This window comes from Trachypithecus francoisi, unplaced genomic scaffold, assembly GCF_009764315.1.
Source record: "Trachypithecus francoisi isolate TF-2019V2 unplaced genomic scaffold, Tfra_2.0 Lachesis_group10, whole genome shotgun sequence".
Taxonomy (NCBI): domain Eukaryota; kingdom Metazoa; phylum Chordata; class Mammalia; order Primates; family Cercopithecidae; genus Trachypithecus; species Trachypithecus francoisi.
Genome location: NW_022681455.1, coordinates 92,879,608 through 92,904,589, shown reverse-complemented (window position 1 = coordinate 92,904,589; position 24,982 = coordinate 92,879,608). Strand labels below are relative to the sequence as shown.

Below are 24,982 nucleotides of genomic sequence, written 5' to 3'. Positions count from 1 at the left end.
ATTATTGCAATAACCTCATGGAGTAGGTACTGTTATTCCCCTCACTTTAAGTTGTGGGGAACGAAAGTTCGAAAAGCTTATGTGTCTTGCATACTGTCACTAAGCTGGTGGGTGATGTAAAGAAGATTCAAATTTAACAGGCCCGGCTTGAAAGCTCGTGGGCATAACCACTCTCTCTATCGCTCTTCAACAGGGCAGCCCCCTCATTTTACGCCACACAAGAGAAATGATGTTCCCAAGGTCACACAGCTGAAAGATACCAGAACTGACCAAAGGACCCAGATTCTTCTGATTCCCAGGCCAAGTGCTTGCTCTGCTGCCCCTTGCTTTCCCAAGACTTCATCAACATTCACAGCCCTGTGAAATTTCCCAGTGTGATGTCTGACCCCGATGCCTAAGAGCAAGCCTAAGATAGCCCACAAAAAGACCCTGCCAGCAGAGGCTGGAGCTCTGACAGTGCCGCCCTGCGCTGCGGACATCAGTTCCTGTGAAGCCCAGATGTTGTTCAGGAATGTCTTGATCATTGTGGGCAAAGTGGTGCCCCTCAATGTAAAGTGTTTTCTGGATCTCTGTCATTGCTACAGAGCTAAGTCTGCTCTATCTCAGCTCACTACTGGCTGAAGCACAGTGGGGTCGCTCTTCTGAAATAGAACTAGATTCTAAATCTGATCAGTTTCACCTTTCAAAGCTATTAGTTTCCTAAAATGCTGCCTCACAAGAGATTCTGAGACCAGGTACCTTGGTCTCCATTTGGGGAGGGCAACAGGGTGGTTTGGGGTCAGGGGTGGGAGGGAGATTTCTCTCCTTTTGTATTTTTTTTGAATGTTGTACCCTGTGAATATATGGGGTGTTGAAAAGAAGGTCTGAAGTACGACCTTCGGTTGGTGAGAAAATTCTAAATACTTAGTGACCAATTAGCTGTGTCTGCTGTGAGTGGGGATAAAGGAGTGTCAGTACATGGGCTGACATTTCTTACCTCTGGATACTTGTCATGATATTCATAATTTATAGCTCATGAGGATAGAACTTCTTATTTCCCGGGGAGAAGATTGCAGGGCAGTTGTCAATGTTTTGCACATTTCCAGTTCTTTTTCAAAGCTCATCATAGCTACATGAGTGTCACAAAATTGGTTTTAACAACTTCTCAGCTGTGAGAGGGAGCAATATTGCAGAACCCCAGGGATCTATTTCATGTCTAACCTCACTCCCTCTTGTTGCCTGCATAGAAAATAAGGGGTGGAAGTTTTTGTTTCCTCCCAGGGGTGTCCTAACCTCATGCTCCCTGGTGTCACCCCTTCCTCCTTCTGCAGGAGTTAGGTAGCTCTTCTTCAGGTTCCTCCCACTACTCAGGTTGCAGCCTCCAGTGGAGGCACACAGGAGTGAAGACTCAAGATGACCCCGTTTGGGGCCAGGCGCAGTGGCCTGTAATCACAGCACTTTGGGAGGCCCTGGCGGCAGGCAGATCACTTGAGTTCAGGAGTTCGAGACCAGCCTGGACAACATGATGAAACCCAGTCTGTATTAAAAATGCGAACATTAACTGGGTGTGGTGGTGTGCACCTGTAATTCCAGCTATTTGGGTGGCTGAGGCAGGAGAAATGCTTGAACTCGGGAGGCAGAGGTTGCAGTAGCCAAGATTGTGCCACTGTGCTCTAGCCTGGGAAACAGAGTGAGACTCTATTTCAAAAAAAGAAAAGAAAAGAAAAAGATGAGCCTATTTTGATGTTCCTGCCTGGAAAAACTACCCTTGACAAACACATTTGTTGCTCATGCATTATCTGTTGGCTATCTACCCACATGCCCATCTGTCGAGATGGCAGTGTGCCTGATCCCAAGCCCTGAAGCCAGCCCCAGTAAACCTAGGTGCCAGTAATCAGTGAGCTGGCTGCAGGAGACTTTGCTCCCCGGGGATCCTTCTCCCAACATTGCCTTGAGAAGACTGAGCCTGCAGGCATGCTTCCGGCTGTCTAGCCTGATTCTTGGCTGGAGGTATACTCCCCTTTGGAGATCCCCAGTTTAGGATGAGAAAGACTTGTTCTGTGGAGGATGAGGCCCAGTCTAAGCTGAGACTCTGTGTTGGAGGGAAAGGAGAGGTGGTGAACTTGAGACGTGTGCTTAAGTCCAATGGGATCCTGCCTGTCTGCACTGTGGAGAAAAGGCAGGGATATCAGTATAGAGTGGAACCACATCTCTTCCACTGAATCCCATATGTTTGAGTGTGTGTATATGCGGGGTGGGGGGAATAAGTTCATCCACATCACCGGTGATAAATCAAATGTCTTTATTTCCTCCCTTGTTCCAAAATGGATTTGAAGAGACAGATAAAATATGCTAACAAGGGCACATTTCCATCTCTGGTGATATATTTAGGCTCCAAAAGGCACCTGGCAGGGTGGAGGTAGAAAATTAACTATGGCTTATGCCTGGCATAGCATCAGCCACACAGTATGAATGAGAATATGAATGAATGATAGAGGTCCCCTCACAGATGGCTTTGTCAATGAAATGTGACGACCTATTTGTTTACTTTATTTTTTGAGCAACTTCTATATGCCAGTGACCCTTCTGGGCTATTGGGAGGTAGTACCAAGCAAGATAGACAAGCCCTCTGCTCCTGGAGGGCTTATGTTCTATCAGGGAACAGACAAAAACAAATAAATGAATGTGCGATGAAAACTGGGCAGAGCTTAAAATCTTTTCTCTTGCCCTGTGGAAAATAGCAGAATAGAAACTGGCATACATGTGTGTATTAATCCATTTTCATACTGCTATAAAGAAATACCTGAGACTGGATAATTTATAAAAGGTAGAGGTTTAATTGACTCACAGTTCCACATGGCTGGGGAGGCCTCAGGAAACTTACAATCATGGCGAAGGTGAAGGGGAAGCAAGGACTTTCTTCACAAGGCAGCAGGAGGGAGAAAGAGAGAGAAGGAGAAACTTCCAAATAGCTATAAAACCATCAGCTCTTGTGAGAACTCACTATCATGAGAATAGCGTGGGAGAAACTGCCCCCTTGATCCAATCACCTTCCTCCCTCGCCATGTGGGAATTACAGGTCCCTCCCTCCACACATGGGGATTACAATTGGAGATGAGATTTGGGTGGGGACACAGAGCCAAACCATATCAACCTGTTAAGCCATCACCTGTATTTGCTGGATGGTTTCCAAAGAGCCCCCTGCCACAGCACACATACTCATGTATGTAAACATATACACTCATGTACACACACTGTCTTCTTGAACTTGGAATGCTGCTGAGAGATACATTATTTTTTCCTGTCAAATTTGCAAGAGACATACCTCTGTGACTAGACTGGGGGGCTTGTCAACAATTCAGAGAGATCCCAGTTTGCTTGGATCAGTTGTCAAGTTTCTGTACTTCAAATCATAATATCTGGGCATCTCTTTGCAGGCCTAACACCTGTGTGCTGCCTCTGGATGTGTGTGGGAAAGGGCCGTGGCTTCTGGGTCATGTCCTCCCATGTATCTACCCTGGAAAGCTGTGAAGGTGGGAGAATAGCTACTGTAGAATCAGGGCACAGGAGAGGTGACTTGGGAGAGATTACCATATAGAATTCTCTACTTCTTCTAAGAGTCCATCTGTCTTTGAGACTGTGATTCCTGAAAGATTCCAGAGCTCTGACTTCCTTGGGTTGCTTAAATGCTCAGGGGTTTGAAGAGTGATGGGAACCATGGCTTGGTTGTATGGTTGAAGATATTTGGGTGTCAGGGAGACAGTACCATCTAGATCTGAGGGATGGCAGTCCGAAAAATGTCATCTTCCATGGGATGGAGACTGGGTCTCCTTTTTAGCATACAATGGCCACTCTGATTATGTCTAATAACCAAATCATTCACGAATAGCCTGGTGTTGTGCTCAGTCAGCCAGGGTGGTCATCTCCAATTATACTCAGTAGGATTAAGAACCCGATACCCATTAAGTTCTCCATGACTGGTGAGTGAGTGCCTGTGAGAGAGATAGAAGAGAATGTGATTATGGGACTATCTCATGTGCTGAGATGTGAGTAGACTATGAGCCCCAGGCAGTCTACTATGTAAATGGTGGGAGGGATGGGAGGGTTGGTATTGTCTGTCCCTATATTATCAACATCTACCATAACAATGCTGGCCCAAAGTAGGACTCAATAATATTGGTGTGATGAGTGAATGAATAAATGGTTATAACTGTTTTTTTTCCTCAAAATTAAGTAAATGTGGTGGGAATATTTTGATGCTAGTACCTATAGTGCAGAGAAATTGGTAGTGCTGGTGATGAGTGAGAGGGAGATTATTATTAGACTAAGAGACAACATGCTACCCTGTTGCTAGGTGCAAAATCCCAGCATAAATCAAATTGTCACAGATAAAAAGTAATAATCACCATTGTGGGTGACAGTATGGATGGACAGGCAACTTTCTGCAACTTTTGTAGGAGCATAATTTGGTGTACTACCTCTCTGGAGACGCATGTTGGCAATAAGTTTCCAAAAAAATTAAATATGTGTGATGGTCCCGCTGGGCCCAGCTAAACTGGGACACATAAACTAGCATATAGGTTTAGCCTAAGATATCTAAGGATTTACATAGGTTCTTAGCTACTAGGGGTTTCTTAATACCTTGTTGAACATAGCAAAATATTGGAAATAGCTTAAACATTCTCCAAGAACGGGCTGGTTGAGTAAATGGTGGCACTTCCATATCCTAGAATGCCATGCTGCCATTTAAACAGCATTGTAGACAAGTATTTGTCAACATAGAAGCTTGTGTATTTCTTAGGATCTGGTTAGGATGCAGGCAACAGAGAAGGAAAAAAGTGTTCCTTTAATGACAGAAAAAGAAGTTGGTTCCTACTGTGGCTTAAGTGTTCCCTCCCAAATGTATGTTGAAGTTTAATTATAACAGTATTAAGAGATAGCACCTTTAAAAGGTGATTAGGCCATGAGGGCTCTGTCCTGATGAATGATTAATGCTGTTATCTCACGAGGGAGGTCCTTATAGAAGTATGAGTTTAGCCCCCTTTTGCTTCTCTCCCTCACCCTCTCTGGCCATTCCACTATGGAATGATGCAGCTAGAACACTCTTGTCAGATGTGGGTCCCATGATCTTGTATGCCCCAGTAGCTAGAACTGTAAGAAAATAAATTTCTGTTCATTATAAATTACCTCGTCTGTGGTTTTCTGTTTATGACAAACAAACTATGACAGTTCCTCTCTTATGTGAGAGTTCAGGGTTATGTTGGGGGCTCTTCAGGCTTCTAGGATCAAGCTTCCAGATTTCTGCTGTCAGGATTGGTTAAAAAAAAAAAAAAAAAAAGCATTGACATTGGGTAGCCATCAAAGTGTTATAAGCAGCACCTGGCTTTCCTCTGCCTTCTTTGCAAAGATGTCCTGATTCTTCTCAATGAAGTTGGGAGTTGCTGTAGTTTGTAGGACTCATGCAAACTCAGACAGTGCTTATGAGGACTTTAGACAAAGAAGTGAAGAATATGGGGCTCCACATAGTCATGACTCTGTATCCCTGAGTAAGCTGCTTTTAATTTTTGTTGGCTGTTTCACTTCCATTATACTTTCAGTTAATAAATAGTGAAAGTTTAGAGAAACACCTCTCTATTTTTTTTTTTTTTTTGAGCTTTGAAGCCACAATAGCAAATGAAAGGTATATGTGGAGGATAAATCAGGTTTATTTTAGTACTTCCCAGCATATCCTGTGTGTAATTGTGTTGGGTGATCTCTAAGACACCCAGAAGTGTTTGTAAAGATTTTCTTTACAAGCCTACATTTACAGCCTTCTATGAAAGTAAGGCAGCATTTGCTCATTAGGATGGACCCTGAAGCAAGGAAAACATCACCAGTCTTACTGGAACACTCAATTCAATCAAATTAGATAGAAGAGCATCACTTCAATACTAGCTTTGCAAGGCCATGGCTCCAAGCCAAAATAACTACCACTAAGTGTTGACTATGATTACTTCTGGGAGGCAATAGAGTTCCCGGAATCTGGGTGGCGTATGAGAATTGGGGGGTCCCAAAGGACTAAGTCAGTAGGGGAGGTGGTGACATGTTAGTGATGGGCAATGGAGCCTCATTTTACTGGGTTGGAAAGAGTTAGCACAGCATTGGTCTTGCCTTAGCAGTTTAGCAGTTTATACTTTATTTGATAGCAACTCCCACTCTATTGTTTTTAATAGGCTTTGCATTTTCACCAGAGGCACTTAAAACTAAAATAGAGAGAAGTCAATGATGAGAGTGCTTTGTTATAGAAGGGACTCTTTGGGTTGCAAAAAATGGCAATGAACTTGAGTGAGCTAATGTACAGGGAAACTTCTATCAAAGAATCAGAGGTAGTCTATACACCCTGGGGCAAGACCTGGGTAGCTTAGTAACCTGATACATATCCTTTCCTTTTACCTGATTAACAAAACTCCAGTCTATCATTGGTGTGCCTGCTTAAAGACTACATTTCCCAGTATTCCTTGCAGCTGGAAAGTAGCCAGGGAGATTAGGTGGAAACCATTGAATGGTTCTTCTGCACTTCTTTGAAGGGCTGATCTGGCTAGGAGACATGCCCTTTCTATTTGGTGGGAGAACTATAATGCCATTAGGAGTCTGGTGAACTTAACTGACAAGTACTCTCTGATTGTTGGTGGGAATACAGGGTCCACGGTGGCTATCACGAAATAGCTACCTCGTCCACCTTCCAAGTCCGCATTGTCCTATAGTTTCAGCATCCAAAGTTAACTGGTACTGTTTCTTCATGCTCTGATTCAGAACTCTGAAACAGTCGAATGTGACTAGCCCAGCCTAGGTCAGGTGCTTATCCAATCAGCTGTGGTTGATGGGGGTGGCAGGCCATGTGAGGCTCATGAGAGCTTTGAAAAAATGAAAAGGGCAGATACTCTAAGAAGGAACGTGGAGTGGGTATAAATAAGCAGCAGAGAACATCATTTGTGTCTATAATTTATTTACCTAAAAAGAGAAGCAAAAATGCTAAGCTCACAGCCTACACGGTAGATTCTCAGGAGATAGGAAGAAAATCTGTATGCTGTGCTCCCCCTCTCCTTGGACTTCTCTCCTTACTTCTTCACCGGTTTTCTAATTACTACCAGCAGAGCAATCAATACAAGGTTATCAACAATAGGAACAAGTTAATTAAGATGAGCGAATTAATCAGGTAATTAAATGGCCTTCCCTCAAAAGGTGAGCCTGTCGAGGTGTTAGTGACATTAGGTCACATCAAGTTGTCTTTCTGCAGGCATACAGGAATTGTGGTGACTGTGGATCATGCCAGCCTGAACCACAATTTAAAATCCTCATCCGTGTGCACAGGATTTCTTTGGTCTTATCCATAGTGAGCTCATATTCCAATGCAAACTCCCAGAGCTTTGATTTTGTTCCCAATGTATGAGCCCTTTGTTTCAGGGGCAGACCTGGGTAGCTTAGTAACCCGATACATATTCTTTCCTTTTACCTGATAAAACTCCAGTCGATTATTGGTGTGCCTGCTTAAAGACTACATTTCCCAGTATTCCTTGCAGCTGGAAAGTAGCCAGGGAGATTAGGTGGAAACCATTGAATGGTTCTTCTGCACTTCTTTAAAGGGCTGATCTGGCTAGGAGGCATGCCCTTTCTATTTCTGTTGCATATTTTATAGTTCTGTGGTTTCCTTTTTTAAAAAAAATAAAAAACTATTTTTTGCCCAGATTTTATATTTTTTCCATTTGTTTCAAGAGAATGTGTAACTGATTGTTGAAGCATTTCTATGTCTCCTTTAAAATCCTTAGGCAATTCCAGGATCTGATTCATCTGAGCATTGCTGTCAGTTGATGGTCTTTTTTAGTTCACTTGTGTTTTGCTTGGTTCTTGGTGTCATGGCTTTTTACTGTATACTGGACATTTTGGTTATTATGTTAGGAGACTCTGGATCCTATTTTAATCTTTTATTTTAGCAGGCAGTCAGCCTGTTTAGGTTTAGCACAGAGGTCTTGGCATACTTTCATGGACTGTGGTTCGAAAGACAGTTTAATTTTCACAGCCTTTGTGATGTTGTTTTGGTCTGCTTGGTGTATCTGGTGCTGCCTGAAGAGACAGAGGAGATTTTGCAGGCCAGCAGAAAGGTGACACTTGGTAGGGGAGGAGAATCTCAGGCCCTGTGAGGAAGAACAGCACTTCTCCCGGATGCTTATTTTCGAGGAGCAAAAAAGTAGGACCTTGGTCCTGTGGACTGGAACCCACCATACCAGCTTTCGGCTAAATAAGCTTTAGGCTGCTCTTTTCCTATGTAAGAGAGAAAAAAAATGTATCTTGTTTTAGCCACTGTTATTTGAGTTTTCTGCAATATACTTGATATGATTTGGCTGTGTCCCTACCCAAATCTCATCTTGAATTATAGCTACCATAATTCCCAAGTGTTGTGGGAGGGACCTGGTAGGAGAGAAATGAATCATGGGGGACGGTTTCCTCATACTGTTCTCATGGTAGTGAGTAAGTCTCACAAGATCTGATGGTTTTATAAGGAGAGTTACCCCTTTCACTTGGCTCTTATTCTCGCTTGTCTGCCACATGTAAGACGTGACTTGTGTTTTCTGCCATGACTCTGAGGCCTCCCCAGCCATGTGGAACTGTGAGTGCATTAAACCTCTTTTTTTTTTTTTTTAAATAAATTACCCAGTATTGGGTATGTCTTTATCAGCCGCATGAAAATGGACTAATACACAGAACTTAATCCTATTGCCATAAGAGGGAGGGATAGAACTGGGAGTCCCCAAAGCTGGCTAACTCTTGTTCTTCTAGGCTAAGCAATTTGCCAACCCCATGTCTATGGCCTATACCACCATCCTTGGCTACAGGAATTCCCTCCTCCAAATCAGAGAATGCTTTCCTGTGTGAAGGGACAGAGTGACTATGTTTAGAGATTAGAGTCTGGTCAGTCTGAGTCTGAATCCCAGCTTTATCACTGGCTTTGTGACCTCATGCATGTCACTTCAGTTACAACTGAGAAAGGGATAATAATAATTGTGGGTCAAGGTTGTTATGAAGACTAAAATACATAATGCACATTTGGCCAACACCATCATCTTTTACCTGTAGCAAATATTATTTCTTAAGAATTGGGTCATATAAAACACAGCATATAAATAATCAGAGCTAACATTTACAGAGCACTTACTATGAACCAGACACTGGCTTACATACTTTGTGTTATCTCATTGAGTCCACACACACTCTTATGAGGTAGTTATTTATAATTATAACCCTTGTTCCCCTTTAATAAGCCATGGGACTCAAAGGAAGCTGAGAACTTTGTCCCAGTTACACAACTAGCAAGAACTGGAGCTGAGATGTGATCCCAGGTCTGTCCAACTCCAGAGCAAAGTTTTAACAAAATAGATTAGTAAACACAGAGATATCTCTCAGATTTGGGGATATGAACAATTAATTCACTTAATTCATTCAGCCATTCAAGTAGTATGCATTGAGTTCTTATTCTGTATCAGTTCTGTGGTAGGCACTGCTATGGTTTGAATGTTTGTGTCTTTTTAAAATTTGTGTTAAAACTTAATCACCAATGCAATGATATTAAGAGGTAGGGCCATCAGGAGGTGATTAGTTCACGAAGCTCTGCCCTTGTGAATGGAATTAGTGCCCTTGTGAAAGATCTTGAGGAAGTCTGTTTGGCCCTTTTTGCTTTCTGTCATTTTGCTATGTGAGAATGCACCAAGAAGGCAACATCTTGAAAGCAGAGAGTGAGCCTTTCCCAGACATCAAATCTTCTGGTGCCCTGATGTTGGACTTCCCAGCCTTCATGATTGTGAGAGATAAATGTCTATGATTTATAATTTACCAAATTTAAGGTGTTTTGTTATAGCCACAGAAATGGACTAAGACAGGCACTGTACATACAAAGATGTATAAAACATGGTCATGCTTTCAAGGGCCTTCCAGTGTAGTTGCAGGAGGTAGACATGTAAAGAAATGTGTGCCCTAAAAATTTAGAGGCATGATGAAGTATGTATATATGGAGTTCATTTGGATCATACAGCAGAAAGCAGTCAGTTCTCAGGGAATGAAGGAATATTTGGCCCCATATCCCAGAAAGCCAATTCTGCAACATTTCCTGAAAGGTCTATTTTCTAATAGAATTTTGAAGAATCCCTAGTTTCTTGTTTTGCTTGTGACAAAGAAGCATGACAGTATGTGCCAAATATACCTGAACAAGGGCTTTTGTTAATTGTGAATGCAAAGATCCATGCTTTGTTTAAAGCCGGAAAGTACTAGAAGGTGCCTCAGCAGACAAGGCACTTCCCTTTCTAGAGCACATGGGAAGCTCCAGGACAGGTTAGGTTTGGTTTCTGTTTCTACTGTTGTTCCCTGACACTTCATCTGCCCTTACACACTCACAGCTTCTACCAGTACGCACCAGATGGTTGGGTTGATGAGGAAAAGTCCACACAGCAAGGGAGATGGCAGCCAAGTTAAAAAAAACAGAGGCTGAGCAGGGGTTGAAAGATGGGTGCTCTTGAATCTTTTCACTAAGCACCACAACATTTCCTTTTCTCAAAAGCAACTTAAGTTCAAAACTTCTGCACTTAGAAAGATACTATGATGAAGCCACGCACGGTGGCTCACGCCTGTAATCCTGGCACCTTGAGAGGCCGAGGTGGACAGATCTCTTGAGGCCAAGAGTTAGAGACCAGGCTGGCCAACATGGCAAAACCCTGTCTCTACTAAAAATACAAAAATTAGCTGAGTGTGGTGGCATGTGCCTGTAATCCTGGCTGCTGCATGAGAATCACTTGAACCCAGGAGGTGAAGGTTGCAGTGAGCTGAGATGGTGCCACTGCACTCCAGCCTGGGTGATGGAGCGAGACTGTCAAAAAAAAAAAAAAAAAAAAAAAAGAAGAGAGAGAGAGAGAGAAAGAAAGAAAAAGAAAGAAAGAAAACTATAAACAAAATGAAAATGAAAACCACAGGTTGGGAGAAAATATTTGCAAAACATCTGACAAACGGCTTATATCCAGAATATATAAAGAACTCCTACAACTCAATAAGACAGATGACCTAATAAAAAATAAAAGGTTTGGATAGGCAATTCACAAAATAAAATACCCAAATGGAAAATAAGCACATGAAAAGATGCTCACATTCTTAATTATTAGGGGAATGTAAATTAAAATGATAATGAGATATCACTACACACCTTCCAGAATGACTAAAATTAAAATGATTGGGAAACCAAGTATTGAGAAGGAGGTGGAGCAACTAGAATTTTCACACATTGCTGCAGGGTTGTAAAATGATATAATCACTTTGGAAACAAGTTTGGTAGTTCCTTATAAAGTTAAACATTTATTTCCCATATAATCCAGCTATTTCACTCATGGAGGGTTACCTAAAAGAAATGAAAGCATCTATTTATAAAAAGAAAAACTATACAATAATTTCATAGTAGCTTTATTCATAAAAGCCCAAATTAGAAATAATCTAAATGCCCTATGAGTTTTATTAAATGTAAATGTCCTAAATATTTTTAATAATTATATAAGTTGTGGACCATCGTTTAATTAGCTGGTCTCTATTGTTTGACGCCTAGGTCATTTGTGATATTTTTGTCATATCATAAGTAAAACTACATTTTCATAGCTAAATTTGAGCACAAATGATAATTATCTCTTAAGATACATCCTAGAAGAACAATTTTTTGGTCAAAGGTTGGAAATGTTTTAAGGCTTTTGATATATTAATTTCATACATATATAGTTATTTGATAAGTCACCTATAACTGGGGAAATCTGAACTATTTTCAAATGGGATATTTTAAAGCAGGCTTGTCCTGCATGTGGCCCAGGATGGCTTTGAATGCGGCCCAACATAAATTTGTAAACTTTCTTAAAACATGATAAGAATTTTTTTGTGATTTTCTTTTTAACCCCTCAGTTATCATTGGTGTTAGTGTATTTTATGTGTGGCCCAGGACAATTATTCTTCCAGTGTGGCCCAGTGAAGCCAAAAGATTGGACACCCCTGTTTTAAAGTGTTTGCCAGTTGAGAAGAGGAAGATGATATCTCATTGGTGCCTTAGTATGCATTTTTCTGTTTGCTTCTACCACCTTTTTCTTGCTATTTTAGCTGTAACAGGATTGGACCCAGGAGTTTATCATGACTAAGTTCAAAGGGTGGAGCAGCAGCAAACATGGATGACTTCTGACTCTCTAAGTCACCCGACCCCAGGGTCAACCAGCTAATACTGGTCTTGACATTAAACAGATCCCTAGGCAAAGGAGTCTCTGAACCAAATCCTTAGCTCAATTGCAGCACTGGCCAGATGGGAAAAAAAAAAGTCTCAGTGCCCAAGGATCATGGTCCAATTTCAGACAGCTGAGACCTGGAGAAAGTGAACTAATTCACACTAAAGGGATAAGTGCTACTATGGCCAACACCCCTCCTATTATTATCTCCTTCACAAGCACACAGATCTATTAAGACTTTGATCCAGTTACTAAGCTTTCCCTTGGGGAATCAATAAAACACCAGAAAGAAAGAAAAAAAGTAATACTCAAGGAGCATCTCTACTTCTCCATTCTCCTTCTAGATATATCATAGATGGAGACCAAATAAACGCTTTCTAGTAATTATAGAAAAACAAAGATCTTACTGGTAGAGGGGTGGATTTTTCTTTTCTACAACATTCCAAGTGTTAGCACATGCCCCCAACTTTTGTTCGATTTTTCCTGGCCAGAGAGAAAGTCTGTTTATCCTTCAGTCTGAAAGAAAACCTTGGGACGGGAATTCTCCATAAAGGCAGAATTGTTGGTGCTGGTAAAAGAACAATGTTGTGTATTGTGAACACGAAAATTGATGAGGTCAGAACCACCCCAGGGACATGAAAATATATATTTATGTAAGAGGCAGTGAAATTTGTCTGCAATTAAGTTTTACCAAAACTCTCAAATCTGTTGTTTGGTTTTAAGCAGATGTTGAAAAGGTTTATCCTGGATTCTGTCTTTATTGATAGGATGTCTTTTGATCTGCAGCCAAATAAGAAATCTGGATGTTATTTTGGATTTGGAAATTTCTTTTAAATAAACATATTAGTTAAGTATGTAAATCTGCTTATCATCACTTCGGGCATATTGCCAGAGTGGGAAACATCTGGGGCCTCGTGTCACCCGACTTATTAATTCACACTTAGAGTACGTTTCACCCAGGTTACTGCTGAATACTGTTGTCTTGATTACCTAAGTCAGCTGTGTCTTGACAACAGTTGGTTACAAGTTTCAAGGCTTAAATTTTGACTCACGAGAAATTCATGGAGCAGGGTCTGCCTGGACCTAGAGATTTAGGCTTCCAGCCCCCTTCAGGATTGATTTTGGAAATTAATTGTTAACATTTTGGATTATAAATGACAGAGATCTGTGTTATTTATCTGAACCGACCAACATGTAATTCTGGGAAGGGATTATATGGCCTGCTCCTGATAAGCACTGAAGTGGTGTCATTAGTAGAACTTTCTGCCATAAAACTCTCACCACTTTGTGGAAGCGCCTCTCCCTCCAGTTCAAAGGATACTCAATTGACTTCAACCTGTAAGTCTAGGGTGAATCATTTTGTCTGGCAGGCTGGTAGATAATGAATGGGTACAGCCTAGCATTCTTGTTAATACAGATAATGTAGCATATAGATCCAGGGAGTGTGCTGCTCCTCATACGCTTCTATACCAAGAAATGAACACCATGGAATGAATGCGTTTGGAGAGCACCCTCATGAATGAAGACTTTGCACTCAACAGCAAAAATGATTCTAGACATTGGTTGACAGAGCAGCTGGAATTCATATTCTGAGGCCCTGAAGAAGTGATTGGTGACAAAAAGGAATTTCAGAGAAGCTGTTTTTATGTATGTCTTCTGGTTAGTCCTTGCAAAGCATCTGAAAGACTTCCTTAGTCTTCCTTGGCATTAGCTAGGCTAAGTAATACTAGCTTCTACAAGGAAGAGTCCTCAAATTTCTGTGACATAAGAGAAATGAAATTGTGTTTTTATGTCACATTCCTGTGCAATGTCGGCCAGCAGGGCAGGCAGTGGGAGCTCTGCTCCACACTATCATTCATGGATGACATTCTTTCTATCTTGTCACTTTGCCATCTTCTAGGACTTTGAAGTCCTCTGTTGGATCTGCTTGGAAGATGAGAGAAATGAGAGAGTATGGAAAGAGGTTTTGTAAGTCGTGTCTGGAAGAGGTCATTATTCAGAATCCAGCCACATGGCTACGTGGAACTGTAATGTAAGTTGGAAAATATGCTCAAGTTGTATGCTCAACAGAAAACATTTGATATATATTTAGTCTTGCAGTAGGCATCTTGACTATAATACTAACAACAAAGATAATCATAATAATAGCTAACAGTTATGGTATATGTAATACATGCCTTGCTCTGAGCTAAACGTCTTGCAATGCATTATCTCATTTAATGTTTTAATTCCATTCTGTAGATGAGTAGTAAACTGAGGCTCAGGGAGCTGAAATGATCCTCACAGTCACATGACCAATAAATACTGCAGCTGAGACCTAAGCCCAGAGTACACTTGACTTTGGGTCACATGAGCTCAGTTTTTTTCTCCCCATGCACGTCTTCAGACTCCTCTGTCCAGCGCTGGGTCAACCCTGTCTCCCCTCTTCCTCTTTCTCTAGGCTAGCGCAGGTCCTTTTACTGACTGAGACCTAAAAACTTTTATTTAAATTCCTTGTCACTACCATGAACCTACAGTAAATCCTAGTGGGAGAAAGATACTTGAATATTCAGTCATAAACAATGCAAACTTCCTGCTCTGGGATGAGAAATAGATAAAATTGGTACCACAGACGTTTTAAGTCCCAAATATCACTCTAGTTAAAACTTTCCCCTTTTAAGTAGAAGTAGTGATGTTTAACAAACATTTATGTGACTCATCAAACTCCTCATAATTCTAAAAAATAGGGGTCATTGTACTTTTTTTATTCCAAACTTTTTTTTTCAAAATAAGAAACATATTTTTCTATAAACTGTTATTTCCTCTTTACTCACAGTAACTGTCCTAGCAGTTGAGTTTCAGGACAACTTAATTTCTTTTCTTCCTCCCTCCCCCTTTTCTCTAGTTCTCTCCTCCCTTCCTACCTTCCTCCTCCCTCCTTCTCTGTCTTCCTTTCTTTTAATATTTTCTAACCACCAATTTCGTACTAAATTTATTATAATAACAAAGAGAGCCAAGATTTCTCCTTTCAATGGGCTTACATCTGGTTTTTTACAACAAAATAAAGTTCTTAATTTCTGTAAGAGCTTTGTCCGTGTGAAAAGAGATGAGGACCACAAAGTAGCTCACAACATGAGTATGAGGAAATTTCACAAATCTCCCCAGCAAAGCAACTTGCTTCCAGATATCACTTATGTGGGATTCAAATTTGAACCATACGAAAGGAGAAATTTTATTTTTTGTGCACAAACAAATATATACTTTTGAACAAATGGAAAGTAATAATACAAAATTTGTTAGTGGGATAAAAGGAGTAGAGATCAAGGAAGAAATCAGATGGAGGTAGCATAGAGACTGGATCTTCATTGTGACTAGGGGCCCTACTGGGATGGAACATAAGTGTCTGATGGCAGGAGGTAATGATGGGTCACTCAGCTCAGTGCTATCCATGCACCAATTGCCATACTCTGTTAGGTGTGAAAGGGCCAGGGTAGAGATGAGAAGTAAATGTGACTGTCTTTAGGTCTTTTGCCATCACAAGGTACATATTGCTAGGATAAAGAGACCAGTTCTCCTCCTACTCATTCCCTACTCTATTTTATCCCGGGCCATGTGGCTTTCCTGGAAGTGGGAAAGCCATGAGTCATTGGTTGGCATGGCCTGTGGACACGGATAAACAGAACTCCACCTGCCCTCCAGAGTTACTGGAATGAGGGAAGAGATTTCTGCCAGGAGCAGGTGGAGACGAAGTTAGCAGGCACAGGACAATTTATTATCAAGGTGCTTTAGTGGCCTGAGAGCAAGGGTTCCCAGGAGCCAGGATAGATTCTAATTTGTTCCTTGTTTGTGTACGTTTGTGTTTGGGAGGACATGTGTGCTGTCATGGAGCTGGTCCTCCCTTCAAGGACACCTGCTCTTCCAGTGCATGTGTTCACTCAAAAAAGGGAAAAAAACCAGTGGAGTATGAGGGTGGGAGTGGGACAGATGTGGGAAAAGCCTCCCCACAGGGCGTAGGTAATGAAAGGGCCATAGTCTCTATAGAATTAAAAAACAATAATCAACTAAAAGTTGTTTTGCTTTTAATTATCACCATACCCCACCAATTCTGAGCCACTCTTTCCACCAGGGTGCCATGCCACTGAAACCACATGGAACCTGCAGGCACCCATGGGGCAGGTAACCCCTGCAGGCCAGATTGGTTCCCTGACCCCCTTCCCACACTAAAACCCCCACCCATTACTGGCCCCATAGGATGTGAAGATTCACAAAGCACAAACACCAATGACTAAGGACACACTTGTTGTAAAGACAATTAATATTTTATGAAATAAATTAATACTTAATATAAAATAGTTTAATACTCTATTTTATTAAATAATCATTTAACAGTTGTTTTCTCTCCCAAGGCTGAGTTTCTTCATTTTTCTTTCACTCAAGAAGTTTGCACTGAGTTCCTACAATGTGCCAGGCCAGGTGCTGGGCATGGGTGGTACCACACAGCAGACCAGACAGTGACAGGGAGCCGACCTTCCAGAGCCAGAAACAGGCAGGGGGCAAGTGAGCAATGCACAAACAAGATGGTTTTAACTAGTGTGAGCTATCACGAAGGGGCACATTGTAGGGTCATGAGATAGTGATGGACAGGAGCGGGTCTGTGTTGTATAAAGGTGATCAAGGCTGGCCTCCCAGAGGAGATGTTGTTTGGGCTGAGAGTTGGTGTTTGGGAAAGAGCCAGCAATGGCAAGAAAAAACAGCAAATGCCAAGACCGGCAGGCAGAAACAAGTTGGGCCTATTAGAGGAAATGAAGGAAGGCTTGTGTGGCTGGCAATAAGGGAGAGTCCTTTTGGGGAAGAGGCTGAAGGGATGCCGAGGCCAGGTGCAGTCAGTCTTGTAGGATCATAAGACCAAGTTTGCATTGGGTGAGCCATGAGAAATACACCTTTGACCACTCCCCCGTTATCATCCTAATTTGCACAACTGCTTGTTTTGTGTTGTGTCTTTCATGTTTGCTAGCTTCTGCTGACTCTCCTTCCCAGCACTCCAGTCTCCCCACCTCCTCTGCACTTGCTTGCACCACCTTCACTCTGTTCATGCACCTTCGAATGTCTTTTCCTTGGCACCCAATTCCCCAACATGGCATCCTCTTCACGCTGCAGCCTTGTCATCTAATGAGGAAGGAAAGTTTGAATGGTTCTGACCACAAGCAATTGTCAGAACTCACATCCATTGTTCAGGTTGGAAGAGATAAAACAAATTAACCCGTGCCTTCCTTTTCTCATAAATGGAATTTCTTATCTTGAACTTTTTCTTGAGTCTTCTTGGGGAAAGAGATGAGCCTGTGAATGAGAAGGAGGGAGAATGAAGAAAGATTACGAGCTGTTGAGGCCTGGGAGAGTTCAGAGAGAAGGGTAAATGTCAGTCTGTGATTCCCTTTCCTGATCTCTGTGCTGAGTGGAGTTATCTCTCTCCACAAAGTATATTTCTCTTTTCAGTCTTCAACAAAGTCTTCTTCCTTTGGACCTTTGCAGATCTGAGAAAACAAACAAAAAAAACCCCCAAAAAACAAAAAAACAAACAAAAAAAACCAGTCGTTTAAGAATTTAAAATGTAAACTCACTTGGGCTGAAGAAAGCCTGGTTATCCTCTGATTTAAGAATAAAAATGCCAGTATATATCTACATTTTCTTTCTCTCCCTCTACACACACACACACACACACACACCACACACACACACACACACACACAATTTGCCAATACTTGGAGATAATTGGCTGCTGGATTCCACTCTGACACACACAATAGGTCAGGCGGATTCTACCTTTTTACTAAAGTAGAGGATGACTTCTATGGAATCCCGCTTTAGTTTTTCCTCCTCCTCCTCCTCCTCCTCCTCCTCCCCCTCCCCCTCCCCCTCCCCCTCCCCCTTCTTCTTCTTCTTCTTCTTTCTTCTTCTTCTTCTTCTTCTTCTTCTTCTTCTCTTCTTCTTCTTCTTCTTTCTTCCTTCTTCTTTTTTCAAAAAGAACATAAATTGCAGGACAAATGCAGCAAGTTGTAGCAATAAGTGGATGATGTCCTGGAGGACAGGAAAGGCAGATACATCTGGACCTCTTGCCTAGAAGCATTACATGCCTTTATTTTATTTTAGAAATAAAAAGATGACATCATTTCAGGTTTTTATAGCAAAGAGGATAGAATTAAGGCCCAGATTTTTCTGGGTTCCCTTGAGGGAGATGGCAGAGTTTGGTTCCTTAGGTATGATGTCTCAGATATATTTGTTTTCAGCTACTGTGATGGTTGGAGAAGCGCCTTGTATCTTCCAAATTTCTGTTGAGGATCTAAGCCAAATAAAGTACAATTCCCCTAGAGATGACATTGGAGACTCAAGAGCAAATATATTCTTTGCTCTTCAAAATGTGATTTGTGAATCTGTCAATATGTCATAGTCAATCAGTAAGTAGTTATTGATCAATCACTCAGCTTTGGATCCAGATAGGGCAAGTGCTTTGGATAAGGATAAGACAGAATCCCTAATGATGCTATCTAGTGGGGGAAATGAAGACACATCTTTGATGTGTCAAGAATTGTTTTATTTCAAATAACAGAAAACCCAATCTTAACTGACTACATCAAAAATAAAATTATCGGTTCATATAAGTTGAAAAATTCAGGGATGGGATGTGTATCAGTTATTGATGAATAATAAATCACCTCAACATACAGTAGCTTAAAACAACTGTTTATTTTGCACAAAATCTGCAAGCCAGCAGTTTAGGCTGGGCTCAGTTGAATGTTTCTTCTGGTCTGAGCTGGGCTCCCTTATTGATCTGCAGTTAGCTGTGGGTCAGTGAGGCAACACTGCTTCTGGCTGTTGGCTGGGATGCCTTGGCTCTCATCCACATTGTCTCTCATCCTCCAGCAGGCTTGCCTAGGCTTTTCTACATGGTGCAGGGTTCTGACATCAAAAGTGCCCACCATCACTTCCACTGGAATGCATTGGTCAAAGCATGTTACAAGATCAGCCCGTACTCAAGGAGTAGGAAGTAGTTTCCATCTCTTAATGTTCTCAATGGGAGAATCTGCAAAGTCACATTACAAAGGGTTTGGATAAAGGAAAGTGTGAAAACTTGTCTATATTTTTTTCCCAACCAATGCCAGCTTTAGGAATGGCTCTCTGTGGGGCTTGAACAATGTCATCCTTCTACTCTGTTGACTTCAGCCTCAGGCTCCACATATACCCGCAATGGCTGCAGCAGCTCCAGCCCTCACATTCAAGCCTAGTGAGAAAGGACAGTCCATACAATCACTTTCCTAGAAAGTCTCATCGACTCTAACTGGATCATTTGCCTATAATTAAACAGATCTCTCTGCCCTAGGGACACAGTATATTAATTGGTCTAGGCTTGGTCACATGTTCCACCCTTGCCCCAGAGATGGAGTGCCACCAGAAGTGGACAGTGTGAGGCTTTAAGTGTGAGAGTGAAGGAACCTCAGGTGAAAATGGGTGGCTTTGCCAGAAGGAGTAATGGTTGCTACTTGCGATAGTCATAATGGTGTCTGCAACCCCACAACAGAACACACTGCATTTGTTACAGCTCTATTTGCTGCTTCCATGTGATAAAGCAGTAGGTTTGAAGTTCTATGAAGCCTGATTTGAATCCAGATCTTCAGATATCAAGCCCTGCATTTTGGCCTGAATTATCTTTCTCAGCATAAAGCATAATTCTTACATGATATAAGAAATGGATAGCCCTGCCTAGAAGGGCTTTTACTTGGTAATAGAAATATCACCCTGATTGATGGCAGCGTTGGCTCTTCATGATCATCTTCTATGTGTTGAGGGATCAATACACTTTCAAATACTAGCCCATTCACCAGAGCATTATCTCCCCAAACTTCTTTGTCCCTGCTTATATTTGTCAACTTTACAATCCTTTTATTACCAGCAAAAGCTTTGGGAAGCTACAAATAAAAGCAGGGATTATAAAAGGATTATTAAAGCATGCTTTCTTTGAGGTACAGAGTACAATGTCCTCCGTTCTCCCCTTGTGAAAAGATGTGTTTTCTTGTTTAATTAGAATAGACCTCCATTCCATTAGAAGAGGACAAGTAGGGCACCAGGGTTGAGACTGCAGGACCCAGGAAAAAAAGGCTTATTTATTTCAGCTGCCATCAACTTTAAGCGTGTACTGCAACTTTGTGAAATATTCTATCATATTTGGGAATGGATGAATACATGTAAACACCACCCCTTCCCTGATACAGAGTAATTGGTTGTAGTCTCCATTTTTGTTGTTGTTTTTTTGTTGTTGGTACTCTGCAATTAAAGCCTGTGTTGGAGAAATGCAAAGCCAAGTGCATCAATTAGGGTCCTAGCAAGAAACAGATGGCACACTCAATTTGGATAATTTGAGGGGAGCTTAGTAAAGGGGCTTTTTGCAAAGATGTGAGCAGGATTAAAGGAAACCATAAGGGACTGTGCTGTCCCAGACTAAGCAACCGTGGGGAACTGTCTCACTTAGAGCAGGCGTTGGCAAACTATGGCTCATGGGTCAAATCTGGCCCAGTACCTGTTTCTGAAAATAAAGTTTTATTGAAACACAGCTGTGGCCATTTCTTTACATATTGTCTATGACTGCCCTCACATTTCAAAAGCAGAATTGAATACTTGCATCAGAAACTGTTTGGCCTACAAAGCCTAAAATATTTATTCTCTAGGCCTTTACAAAGCAAGTTTGCATCAAGGCCAGGACAAGGGTAAGGCAAGTGAGGTGTCCAGGGTGCAAAATTTAAGAAAGGATGAACTCTTGGGCCCTGCATTTGCATAACTCCGAGGGTAACCTTGACTTCCTAGGCACTTTGCTTGCCACCCCGTAGTCCGGGCCTTGTTTGACAATCCCTGACCTAGAGAGTAGCTATAAAGAGAATGCTGCTTGACATGGGCGGTGGCTTTGCCAAGAGAGATGCTGCCAACACTTGACAACTCTGCACATAGATATATGGAGAACAAAACCCACAGCCTTCATCATGTCCTGCTTTCCAAGCTTCCTAGAGGCACAGGGTGAGGGAGGCAGTTGATTGGGTCCATAAAGGTCCACCTCTTGGGGAACAGAATGGGTTGTATTAGGGTTCTCTAGAGGGATGGAACTAATAGGATAGATGTATATATAAAAGGGAGTTTATTAACGAGTATTGACTCACGGTCACAGGATGAGGTCCCGCAATAGGCCGTCTTCAAGCTGAGGATCAAGGAAGCGAAGCCAGAACTGAAGAACTTGGAGTCTGATGTTTGAGGGCAGGCAGGGAGCATCCAGAACAGGAGAAAGACGTGGGCCAGAAGACGATACGAGTCTAGTCTTTTCATGTTCTTTGCCTGCTTTTATTGTGGTCACGCTGGCAGCTGATTAAATTGTGCCCACCCAGAATGAGGGTGGGTCGGCCTTCCCCAGTCCACTGACTCAAATGTTAATCTCCTTTGGCAACACCCTCACAGACACACCCAGGAACAATAATTTGCGTCCTTCAATCCAATCAAATTGACACTCAATATTAACCATCATAAGTGGAGAAGGGTGGAGAGAGTATCCATGGAGCAAACTAAAATAACCTGCTCTAAGCTCCAAGGCACTCCAGCCACTATAGAATCACAGCCTGGAGCTGGTAAGGATGACGGTGATCATTTGGCCCAAAGAAACTGCATTAAAAATAGAATACAAGAAGAAGGCTGGCGGCTCATTTATTCAGACACTTACTTTACCATTCAGAAGTAGGAAATCCATCCCAAGTCTGAGTTACATAAAAACAGAGTGAACTCTGAATTTCTCCATAATGCACATCACAGTTATTAAATGATGATTCTCTGATTATTTAAAGTCTGTTTTCTCTACTGTTGGCTCTACAGTTCATTGGTCTATGCCCAGCACCCAAACCAGTGCTTGGCACATAGTAATTGTTCAGGATATAATTTGTTGAGGGCCAGATGTGGTGGCTCATGCCTGTAACCCAGCACTTTGGGAGGCCGAGGTGGGAGGATTGCTTGAGCCCAGGAGTTTGAGACCACTCTGGGCAACATAGGGAGATCCCATCTCCACCTCAAAAAAAAAAAAAAAAAAAAAAAAAATTTTTTAAATAAATATTGTTGAATGAGCTAATTGGGTAAAGAAAGATATGTGAAAGACCTTACACCTAAAGGTAGCACAGCATGTCTGTGGAAGGGGAAATGGGAAAATGGCAAACAGGAAAAGTAATTATGTGAAAGTCCTTCTATCAGAAGCAATTGGGACAAATAGGTAGGGTTTGAATTCAGAAATGATTAAAAATGATCCATACTTTAAATATTTCATTTTATTTTAACACAAAACCTATACATTGTTTTGGGGTATCGTTTTGACAATCATTTGATATATGACTTAGGCTTTTAAAAAACATGGTTATATTCCATTGCTAAGACTTCTAGATGGCCTTTCTTATATAAATCACACTCACAACGCATTGTCCATGAATTTCAATTTGTTTCTTTAACACAGAAGGTGAAGCCTTGGGAAACTAAAAGAGCATTCTGAGGGCAGGTTCCATATAGATCATAACTTTTCTCAATTTTTTGTTACAGATCTGCCAACACTCTTTTTAATAACTTGCTTTTATCAAATCTTTCCAAAGCATTCTATCCAGTCTTCACAGAAATATCTGTTTTTTTCGGACTCACATTACATTAATGTACATAATGACAATAAGAAATACAATGAGAATAAACAAGCCTGGGAATGAACCTAATAGACTCTTAGTAAACATAGCACTCAATGATGGGAGAGCAGGACCCTGGACATGCTGGACAGTAGCCTACTTGCCATGAGCCTTCAACCTGCATTAGAAGTGTGCTTTATAGGAAAAAGGGAGAACTTTGGTTTGTTTAGTGAACTGCTTAGAAGGAGGTTATTCAGTTGAGATTCTTCCATATGCAAATTAGGAGACAATATTTTTAAGATCATATTATAAAGATCAATCCTGCAACTACTGACTTTTGCCTTTCTATCTTGCAAAAGCAATCACATGAAAGATGAACTCAGGCCAGGCATGGTGGCTCACACCTGTAATCCCAGCACTTTGACAGACCAACGTGGGAAGATTGCTTGATCCCAGGAGTTAGAGACCAGATTGAGCAACATAGGGAGACCCTGTTTCTAAAAAAAAAAAATTAAATTTGCTAGGTGGAGTAACATGCACCTGTGGTTCTAGCTACTTGGGAGGCTGAGGTAGGAGGATCACTTGAGCCCAGGAGGCTGAGGCTGCAGTGAGCAGTGATTGTGCCATGCACTCCAGCCTGGGCAATGGAGCAAGACCCTTTCTCCAAAAAAAAAAAAAAAAAACCTCAAACTGGACAGTGGAGCTCCTTACAGTTGACGTCATTGAGGGTTATCATTGTGAACTTTCTCTGGTGGTTTCTAACCCCAGCAAAGACCCAATGTTGTCATCTGCTGGCAACTGCATGTACTTGTTTTTCCTTGGCCTGATTTTTGCCCAATAACTTGGATTCCTCCTGAGTGGTGGGGGAAGAGGAGTGTGAGTACAAAGCTAGATATTCCAATCTGAGTATACCCAAGGGCAGGCAATGGTGCTCCAGTCCTTTTTTGGAGGAAGTGTTCTGCATTGAAGAAAGATCAGTCATTACAAGCCCTGTGCTCCACACCTAGCCCTTCCACTTACAAACTTTGTGATCTTGTGCGGGACACTTAAACTGCTATGTCAGTATTAGATTATCTGTAAATAGTAATTTATAAATACATAATAAATAATATCCATTCCTTACCTTTCTCATAGGAATGCTGTGAGTCTCAAGTGAAAAAGATGCAGTGTAGAAATGTTAACTGTTTCCCTTCCCACCTCTTCCTAGCATCTGGAAGAGTCGGGATGGGCTCAGTGATGCTACGGTAGCAAGCAACCATCATAGTTCAGGGGCTCAAAATAACACAAAGCTTTTATCACTCTCATTATGTGTCTGTCATAGGTTGGTGGGGGTTTTTGGTGAGCATATTCACTCACTATGGAACACAGGTTTATGATGCAACCACCATCTTGAATATTGGCAATTTTCATGGCAGAGGAAAGAGAGACAGCTCTGTAAGGTGTCCACAAGCAATTAAATATTTGATCTGAAAATGAAACATGAAACTTCTGCTGGCAATTCATTGGCCAAAGCTATTTACATGGCTCCTACCTACTTCTAAGCAGGGCAGGAAGTATAATCCTTCACATACCTCAGAGACTAAAAACTGGAGATACTTGGTAAACAGCACTAATGACTACCACACCTACCACACCACCCTTTTATCTCATCTTGATTTACTTCCCTTTTTCTTTTTTTTTTTTTTTAAGAGAAAATAGAGTACAGTGAAAGTGTAAACTTTGAATCCAAGCCAAATACCATTTCTGTTACCCAGCAGTGTGGGTGACTTTGGGCATATCACTTAAACCTGTCGTCAGTCACCTTATCTTAAAAAGGTGCTTGTTGTAAAGATTAAATGAAGGAATACATGGAAAACCTCCAAGAACAGGGTAGAAACTTAACAAATGTCTGTTTCCTTCCTTAATTCATCAGTTTCTCCCCTCTCCTTTCTCTCTATTTTGCAAATTCTCTTTGGAAGAAAAAGGGGAAGATTTACGGGTCTGCTGTAGATCTAGAAAGAGAAATCATTTCTGCTTTTACTACATCCACTACTTCCAGCCCTGTCTTCAGATCACATGAAAATGGAAGCCAGA

General features: G+C 41.5%; 1 long non-coding RNA gene across 1 annotated transcript in view; it reads left to right on the top strand.

Annotated features, from left to right (window-relative positions):
* The window catches only part of LOC117087782, a 36,830-nt gene that overhangs the window by 1,896 nt on the left and 9,952 nt on the right, over nt 1-24,982 (top strand). The window contains exon 2 of the long non-coding RNA XR_004438912.1: nt 14,149-14,280. This is a non-coding gene — a long non-coding RNA (uncharacterized LOC117087782). The remainder of the gene's footprint in view (nt 1-14,148; nt 14,281-24,982) is intronic.